General features: G+C 41.7%; 1 long non-coding RNA gene across 1 annotated transcript; it reads right to left on the minus strand.

Moving 5' to 3' along the window:
* Positions 1-8,584: 8,584 nt before the first annotated feature.
* LOC110905411 lies at positions 8,585-9,896 on the minus strand. Its single transcript, XR_002573099.2, has 3 exons — positions 9,749-9,896; positions 9,147-9,200; positions 8,585-8,785 (listed from the first exon to the last, which is right to left on the minus strand). It is a non-coding gene; the product is annotated as an uncharacterized LOC110905411 (long non-coding RNA).
* Between the last annotated feature and the right edge of the window lie 366 nt (positions 9,897-10,262).

Consider the following 10,262-nt stretch of genomic DNA (forward strand, 5'->3'; position numbering starts at 1 on the left):
AAAAATCGCACTTAGAGAATTTGGCATACAACTGCTCCTTCTTCAGCAACTCCAAAATAGCTCTTAGATGCTGTTCGTGCTCAGCCTTTGTCTTTGAGTAAATCAAAATCTCGTCGATAAACACAATCACAAACTTATCCAAATACGGCTTGCAAACTCTGTTCATCAAATCCATGAAAACTGCAGGCGCGTTTGTCAACCCAAACGGCATGACAAGGAACTCGTAGTGTCCATAACGAGTTCTGAAGGCTGTCTTCGGGATACTTTCCTCTTGTATCCTTAACTGATGGTAACCAGATCGCAAATCGATCTTCGAGTAATAGCTTGAACCTTGCAGCTGATCGAACAGATCATCAATCCTTGGCAGAGGGTACCTATTCTTGATCGTCAGCTTATTCAATTCCCGGTAGTCGATACACATTCGAAAGCTACCGTCCTTCTTCTTGACAAATAAAACTAGAGCTCCCCAAGGCGAGAAGCTTGGTCTGATAAATCCTTTGTCTAACAACTCTTGAAGTTGTGTCGACAATTCCTGCATCTCAGACGGGGCAAGTCGATAAGGTGCCTTAGCCACAGGCACGGCGCCTGGAACTAAGTCGATATGGAATTCCACTTGCCTCTGAGGTGGCAATCCAGGCAAGTCCTCTGGGAAGACTTCTGGATATTCCCTCACGACAGGAATGTCTTCGATTTTCGGCTCAGCAGCCTTCTTATCTACAATGTGTGCCAGGAAGGCAGCACATCCCTTCTGCAAACACTTTCGCGCTTTCAGGCAGCTGATAATCCTCAAAGGCGCATCACGCTTTTCTCCATGAACCACGATCGTTTCACCATCTTCGGTTGGAATGCGAACGGCCTTTTCGTGACAAACAATCTCAGCCTTGTTGCCTGATAACCAATCCATTCCTACCACCACGTCGAAGCTTCCCAGCTGGACTGGTAGTAGATCCAAAGCAAACTCACACTCTCCCAACTCGATTACACAACCTCTGACAACTTCATTGGCTTCCACCAACTTTCCATTCGCCAATTCGATTGAGTAGGGAATATCTAACTTACTAGCGGCTAACCCAAGCATATTCTTAAACTCTAACGATACGAAGCTATAATCGGCGCCAGTATCAAATAAAACAGATGCAAAGCGTTGGTTTACAGGAAACGTACCAGTAACGACATTGGGATCCTGGCGCGCTTCCCTCGCTTCGATATTAAACACTCTTCCACGGGCTTGGTTCAATTCTGGGCAGTTCCTCTTATAGTGCCCGATATCACCACAATTAAAGCATCCTGGTCTTTGCCCGTTTCCACCTCCATTCCCAGTTTGATTATTCCTTTGGTTACGATTCACAGCGCCCGCTTGATTCACATTGTTGCCTCGATTCCCATTTCCTCCATTGTTTCCTTGTGGGCGATTTCCATTTCCACCCCGGTTATTGTTTCTGTTTCCAAATCCTCCTTGGCCTCCCTGGCCAACAGTGGCCCAACAAGAATCCTTCGAGTGGCCAGGTTTCCCACACGCTTCACATACTTTCAAACCACACCGGCCAGAATGGTGACGCTGGCAGGTGTTGCACTTGGGCTGGGTGCCCATATATCCCTTTCCTTTCTTTCCACTACCAGCTGTAACCTGAGCTGGCGCGCTTGGCTCTCCTTTCTTAACAACCCCACTAGTGCCTTGCTTGAAGTTCGAGAACTTTCGTTTGTTACCTCCGGATGACTCGACGTGAGTCTCTTTCTTCTTTGGCTCAGTGTCAGAAAACTTGTCTAGGCGGATAGCCTCCTCAGTGAGAGCCACGCTCAAATCAATTGCCTCAGTAATTGTTGCAGGCTTGGATGAGGTCACCATACTTATGATTTGAGGAGCTAGACCCCAAATGAAACGCTCAATCCGCTTGAACTCTGGAGTGACCATATAAGGTACCACATGAGATAAGTCATGAAACCTCGGAACATACTCTGCGATCTTCGGACCTTCCATTTTCAAATGCCAAAACTCAGTTTCCAACCTTTGGATTTCAGCGCGAGAGCAATACTTTCGACGCATAAGCTCTTTCAGCTCGGTCCATGTCATTGCGTAGGCTGCGGCTTCTCCAAGAGTCTGCACTTGTAAATTCCACCATGACAGGGCTCCGTCCAAGAATAGCCCGGAAATGTAGGTAACTTGCTGGTCTGGAGCACACTTGCTCATGCGGAGAACTGAGTCTGTCTTCTCGGCCCAACGAACAAAAGCGACAGCACCTCTGGTGCCATCGAAGTTGACAGGCTTGCAGTCTAGAAACTGCTTGTAGGTGCACCCTGCACATACGTTACAACATGTGAATGGCATTAGCAACCTTTCTAGAGATATCCAATTAGGTCATGGTATGTCTTAATGACTTAGTATTACCATGAGGTGGATTGTTGCCAGTATTGCCAGAATTACTTCCACTAGTCCCTCCTTGAGAGGCGGCGTACTGTGCGATGGCAGCAGCGATGACTTGCTGAAGCTCTGCCTCATTGGTAGGCATCGGCGTTTGACGTCTCGGCGGCATCTTCTAAAAGATGTGTTCATGTGGGTCAGGCCATAGTAAAGCGTACGTATATAATGATAGTAATAGTACATAACATCTCATGTTATAAATAGACCAATCACATAACATCCCATGTTATAAATATATCAATCACACAACATCCCATGCCATAAAACATAAATAATCAATCAAACATCACATATGATGAGAATACTGCGATTGCATTGCCATAAATCGAGACCACATGGTATAGTGTACAAGTACATAATAGTGTCATACATCATCATCGACTAAGGGCTACATCACCCCAGTCCAAAAGAATATCAAATCGGTGTCAATACATCCCATATACATGTCAACAAAAGTCAGAATCAGAATGCAGTCTCCAAAAAGTAGCTGTGCAGTCAGAGCAATCGCCGTCTTCTCACCAATGTCCACCCATGCTGTACTAAAGATAGCCCTATACTGATGGCGGTGGAGGAGGGGGAAAATGGGAATAAAACAAACGACGCAAATGGAGCCAGTCCTCCTCCATGGCTCTCTGGGAACGCAACCAGGACGCCATCTGCTGCTCCAGTGCCAGAAGGCGTGCAGCAGAGTCCTGCGGCAATGGTCGAGAGGGCTGCGAAGAAGCAGGGTGGGTCTGACCCTGACACTGGCACGGCGGTGGCTGAGCTCTCTCGAGCTCCTGAATGCGCCGTGTGAGTTCCTCCTGCTGGACAACAAACGACATCAAAACGTCCTCAATAGAATACCCCATATGGAAAGGATGGTAGGGGTCGGTCGGTGGCATAACAGGTGGTGACGTCCAGAGAAATGGCTCACTGGCTGGATCGAAAGGTGGTACAGAGAATGGAGGAACAGGGGGAATAGCAGTAGAAAACTGTGGTACAACTGGGATAGATGCCGGCACATGTCCAAAGGGATGAGCCGAGGAACCCTCTCCAGGTCGAGCTGGAGGTGTGAACTGAGGGAACGAAAAAGAGGAATCAATGTGACGTGCATCAGTGGTATGAGGGGGAACAGGTGGGAGCTCATCATCAGCGTCAATCCACCCATTCTGGGTGTGCGCATAACGTGGATCAATGTGGGTCGCAAATAGTGCATGATCGGGCTCCAGGGGAACAGGATCAGGTAGGGGAGCAACAACAGGGTCAACGGGTACATCAGCGATGAGAGGGGCCTCAATATGGTCAGCAGCAACAACATGGTCACCCTTCAATAGTGGAGCATCAGCAGGGTGATCATCAACGGGTAGATCAACAATCACGGGATCAATAATGGGTGCGCCAGCATGAATCGGGTCATGCTCAAACACAGGGTCTGGAGCGGCTACCGGCTCGAGGGCCATGGCAGGCTCGGGGTCATCGAATGCCATCTCAAAATCTACGTGGTCAGCAAACGCAGGGTCAATGGGATCAACTGGGCCAACTGGGTCAACCGGGTCCTCCATAGGCTGATCCAGTGGTATAAACTCTATCTCCTGATCTAGGTCGAACCCAGGTGGAAAGACAGGATCAGAATCCTCCTCAATATCGTGCTCGAAAGCGAAGCTAGGGGCAGGGGCAACAGAGGATGCCCTATCAGGATCTGAACCGTGAGAAAAGTGATGCGCACTCCGAGTGTGTGATGGTGCGGAGGCCACAGACTCGAAAGAGTCTGGGACCGGTGAGTGAGCAGGTGACTCCTCAGCTGGAGCATCTGCGAGTAATAAAAGACCACCGTCAGCTACAAGGGCCTCGCCCTCAACATCATCCTCCCGGGGCTCGTCATCAAACAGATCGACGTCGTCGTCAACATCGGCGTCTAGGAGCATATCGTAAGCAGGATAAACGGCCAAAGGTATGGGGGCAGGGATCTCTACGAGCGGTAGATCCCCAGCAAAAGGGCCATCAGCGGGCTCGTCGACAGCGTCGAGCAGCGCAAAGGGCTGGAAGTCATCCTCATCTGTGCTGGTAACATCTGATGTGTGGACCTCATGCTCCGAAGACTCCAGGTCGTCTGATACAATGGGCCTAGGGCCCGTGGTGTCCGAATCACCAGTGCCTGATAAGTCCATGGTGTCTGTATAACACAAATATGCACAAATAATCAATCATACAATCAGGTAAACACATTAGTCACCAATTAAGCAATCAAATAGTTCTCCTAGTCCCACTAGCCTCCCAGTCTCCCAGACTGATCTTCCTAGTCCCACTAGCCAACTCTCCCAGCCTCCCAGACTGCTCTTCCTAGTCCCACTAGCCAATTCTCCCAGCCTCTCAGACTGCTCTTCCTAGTCCCACTAGCCAATCTTCCCAGCCTCCCAGACTGACCCCCTAGTCCCACTAGACAACTACCTTGGCCTCCCAGACCGAGCCTCGGCCTCCCAGACCGAGCCTCAGCCTCCCAGACTGAGCCTATAAATAATAAATAAAATATGCTCAACATTTGTAAAAATATTTTGGATCTGGACTTAAGTGGTATGCAGTGTAAAAATGTTTTCGTGAGAGCCCTAGTGATCATAGTCTAGACTCGAGAAAGAATCCTCGTTCGCTATAATCAGAGCTCTGATACCAAGCTGTCACACCCTGGCTTTGCGGAAGCGTGGTTAATTTGGTGTGACTTCTTAATACCATAGCTTAATCATAACAAAGCTATATGTAATAAAAACCATGCAAGATCATCCATAGGATTAAGTTTTAAAACAAACGTAACACAACATTGTCTGAAGACGTTGACACATGCAACGGGAATTACAACCTATCAACATAAAACATTGTTCAAAGACACAAACATCAACATGAAATAAACACAGTTTAAGAACTGTGACTCATCCAGGAAAAAGTCACATCCCTTAAACTTGGATGACCTCGTAACCCTTAAGCAGCGGGAAAACGTAACATACCACGCCAGATCTTTAATTCCCTAAAATACATGTAAGTTGGAAAAGTCAACAATAATGTTGAGCGAGTTCATGTGTAAGTGAGTAATAAAACCTTTGTAAGTATAAAAATCCTGGTATGTAGCAAATAAGGAAAAAGAGATCACCAATGGTTTGCAAGGCCATTGATATGTGTGAAGTGCAAGTAGGAAGACTCAAACCTAGCGGATTTATACATTGGGCACAAAGTCACCCCGAGGTCCGTTATGCTGGGCCTGGGGCTGGGCTCGCTACACCCAGATAGATCTACCGCTCCTGTCCCTCGGTCCTACCCTGAGGATTAATGGCCTTAAGTTTCCGCCTACCCACTCACATGATCTAAGTAGTAAACCTCCTTACGCTAACCATACCATGTATAAAGTACTCATAAATATAGTAACATGTATTTCACCCCCGCAGTTTAGAAAACTGAAAACAGTTAAGAGAAAAGGGGGACATGAACTCACAGTGGTGCGTCTCTACCAAGTAAATCTCCTGATCAAACAGCTGTGCGACGACCTACACGTACTAACTTCTATTAGACGGACGGCCGTGCCTTAGCTTAAGGTTTAATGTCTTTGGGAAATAGTTAGACAACTATTTCGTAATTACACATAGTAATTATTTAGTAAATATTTTCCTTCCCAAGGATGGGGGCTTTAATACATGCGCGTTTGTGAATCTTCGAAATATATTATTAAGTCTCACTTAAAATATATTTTAATCCTTTCTCTAAAATATAAATATTTTTCCCAAAAATATTATATTTTATTACATATAATTTTCCAAAATAATATCCTTGTCAAAATACATAATTATGTGTATTTTCTGAAAATACGTAAGTTACTGATAAAGATCGGGTGGTATTAATTATACCGTTGTAGCTTAATATTTATTGTGTAGACGTTCGTATTATTTTGGAGTCGTTAATATTTGGTAATATTATTTTTACCCTAAAAATAATATTTACGTAGTTCACAAAATAATCATAAAAATCTCACAAGTGTTGTTACGAAAAATATATATACTAAATATATATTTATCAAGTTTTATTTTGTGAAAATCCCACCTCCGACACTTAGAAATTTTGTAAATAAAATCATGGCGAAATTTACATCTTTGAAAGCAAGTTAAAAATGTATTTCTAACACCTGTGATGAAAATATTTTCCAAGTGTTAAGTTTTTGGAAAAATTTCGCCAGAGTTTCCCTTGTAACTGGAGGTGGCCACGCTCTCAAGCGTATCATTTTCTTTTAAAAATTCAAACCAACAATTTTCTCATTCAACAATAACAATTTCCAAACCATCAAACTAGTCAATATATATGTAAATCGCAAAAATTACATGAACTTGTGGTTTGTCCAAAATATGTAGTAATTTCCATTACTTTCAGTGGATCTTTGCAATAATCTAGTTGGTTTCTTGTGAACTCGTTTTTAAAGAAAATATATTTTCACATCTTCTTGTCAAATTTGACAAAAATAGTTCTTTGTCGAAACTTAGTGATACACAAGTGTTTACACACTCGTGTGTTTAAAAATCACTTTTGTTCATGAAAGATCCGGTTTTAAAATATGTTTTCTTTGACTCTTGGTTCTTTGAAAATACCACTTGTAGATCCGTAGATCTACTAGTTTTGAACACTATTTTATAAGTAAAATCGTTTTTACACAAGTTCATGCTTCGTAAGTGGTAGTGTTCATCATTTAACCCCTTTTTATACTTAAACATACCCTATGTCATGATCCATGAACATGACTAATCCGGGTTAGATGATGATCCGAGCTACCACAATATAGATCGACACTAAATAATTACACAAAACAAGTCTTACAAGATTTACACATCTCTTATGATTTTAACCAACACATTTAACATTTATGTAAACTTTTAGTATGCATTCTTGTAAGTTCATAAATTTTAACTGACAAAGTCCGTTTTAACCACTTTAGAATAGATCAAGAGTGTGTTTAAAGTCACTTACTAATAGCTCGAGGCTAGGGAAGAAACTAGTCGAAGAATGAGTGGATAAAAGCAATGGGGTGAGGTTCTTCACGATCCGAATGCACCAAGCTCCTTTGTATGAGTTCCTTGACACTTGTATGCACTTGAAATGGCTTGATCAAAACTCGAAGATGATGGATGGATGGGGGTGGTGTTCGGCCGAGAGCTCCAAGGGAGGGAGAGAGAGAGGTTGAGACTTGAAGTGTGTTGAAGGTTGTGATGTGCAAATGCTTGTTCTTATAGGCAAAGTTCAAGATCATTAACCAAAGGGTTTAGTGTCACCTTGATATGGGGCAAGAGTGATTAGTTTAATAAAAAATAGGACATGGGTGTCCCTTGGGGACCGAATTCGTTGGATGGGGGGGGGGGGGTTTCTTAGTCCAATTTCAACTAGATGGTTAGGGCATAGTTAGGTGATTAGAAGGTAAACTCGGTTACTAATGTGTTATGCATTATAGCGGGTGTTAGAGTATTCGGGGACCCTAACTGGTTCAGAAAAAGAAAAACAATGTTGATGGCAATATTTTTATGTTGCGGGTAAAGTCCGGTTGTTCGGTTGGATAGTGATCCGTTAAAGTGCTTAACAAAGCTTTAAAGTGTCGTTATTACTATTTTTAGTGACACAACTTATTCCCAACACTTTGCAAAGTGTCTAGTAATATTTTTCTCATGTTCTGGCACTTTATTAGTTAGCCAAATGCTGAATTTTTAATTAAAGTGCTGAATTTTGTACTTAGAGTACGTTTTAGGCACATCCGGTCACTGTAACTTATACCTAGTGACGTAGTTCTACAACCCTTATATCCCTACACTCTCTACTAGTGTAGCAAAATATCTCTGGCTCATACAGGCCTTAGAGGCAATGTCTGCCTGATGGTGGCTATGTCAGCACGTTTAATAGGTTATCCGTTTATAGTGCTACTGTGCTTTTGTGCATCAAGGTTGTCACTAGAGTTCAGTATGTAAATAATGGAGTGACAACAAATAGAGTATGTGTAACACCCTCTAATTTGGTACTTGAGAGTCACAAAACGACACATGCTTACATCGCCCAAAAATTTAAAATTTGGGCATGACCCATTCGTAACTTGGACAAATTCCCTGTTTATACTTTATCAAAAGATTCGAACCAAGACACTTTCCATAAAACACCAAAAGAACATGACATTTTCAACCACCATTTCAAACATTGAGTTCTAAGTACCAAATACTTGCAAACAACTAGTAAAAGATTAAAGACTTCAACACATCTAGACATTACAAAACTATTAACACTTGAAATTACTACAAAAGAGGCGGAAGCGTATCACGGGTGATCAAGGTGTGTTCATATCCGAGTGACGCAACGGCGATTAAACTTGTGCTTTACCTACAACCATTCAATAAAACATATACATTAGCGTAGTGCACTTAACATTTTCATTCACTTATAATACATGTTCATGGGTTTACAAAATATCTTACCAATCATTTTTATTATATTTCAAATCATTCTAGATGAATAAGCATACTATCTCTCATATGTCCCCAATAACCCGTTTAGTACGGATTAAGGAGAAAACTTCCATTTAATTCCTTTCCCTTCGAACCCGAACCGAGCCAATCACTATGGTTCGCTAAGGATTCTCACTTTCACATTCTTGTTTGAAACAAACACTTAAATTGTATATCAAATCATCAAAGGAGGCGATTGATTAAACTCATAACTAAATTGTAAGTAATGAACTTACCTCGATCTTGAGCCTTTTGTTGTGAACCGGAACTAGCTCCTTCTTCTTTCACTCCTACACATAATTCATTCTTATTTAGATTATCTCATTCCCTACATAATAATCACATTCACACATCAATCACATTCCATATCATATTTTGCAATGTATCAATATTATATCTTACTTATGCAATTTAACACTTATCTATTCATTCAAAATCACATAGTTTTTCATTGAGGCATTTTATCGAACACAAGGTGTGCATACAACATTTTAAGCCGTATGTACATGTATCCAATGCATGATTTCACTAGCAATATTCACAACTCTTTAATCAACTAAATTCACATAACTTATTCATTCCACAACCTAACAATTCATTAATATCTTAATACATATTCATTCATCCATTAAAACCACTCAACTTACTTAACTTCAAGAACATCATATTACTAGAACAAATGGGTTTTCCTTCAAACCTTCAATACAAACGAATTCAGGCATAAAACATCCTCTAATGATGGTTCTAATTCATACACAAGCTTAATTTCAAACTAATTCACGGATTGGTATAAACCCTAGTTCTTCAACAAACATCAAATTGTGAGGTTTTATCTTACCTTATGTTCAAAACACTTGGATTAGAGAGTATTTAGACACTAGCATGCGATTTATGACTCTAATCCTTCACAATCTTGCTGAATTCTTGAGGTTGATTGATGAAATTAGGGTTCCCCCTTTTCTCCTTTCTCTGGTCGCGACCACACAGCCCAGAACATTCTGGGTTTTCTTTTTACTAATTAATCTTAATTCACATATTATTAAAATGTTACACAATCAACCCTCAAGTTTGGCTTAAGACTCTTTATAACCCATTCCATAATTTTTATAAAGTTTTACATTCTTTACCCTCCTTATTGGTTTATTGTTCATTAATACCCATTCACATTTTAGTAAACTTCCTTTAGGTTATTTACCAAATAATCATAACTAATCATAAACTTTTAAATATTAAAGTATCTAACCTTATAAATTATGGGATGTTACAAATCTACCCCCCCTTAAAGGAGGTTTCGTCCCCGAAACCTTAATACGTACGGTTTAATAACATGCATACACATTATGTAATCCAAC

The sequence above is a fragment of the Helianthus annuus genome, chromosome 14 (assembly GCF_002127325.2).
Source record: "Helianthus annuus cultivar XRQ/B chromosome 14, HanXRQr2.0-SUNRISE, whole genome shotgun sequence".
Classification (NCBI taxonomy): Eukaryota; Viridiplantae; Streptophyta; class Magnoliopsida; order Asterales; family Asteraceae; genus Helianthus; species Helianthus annuus.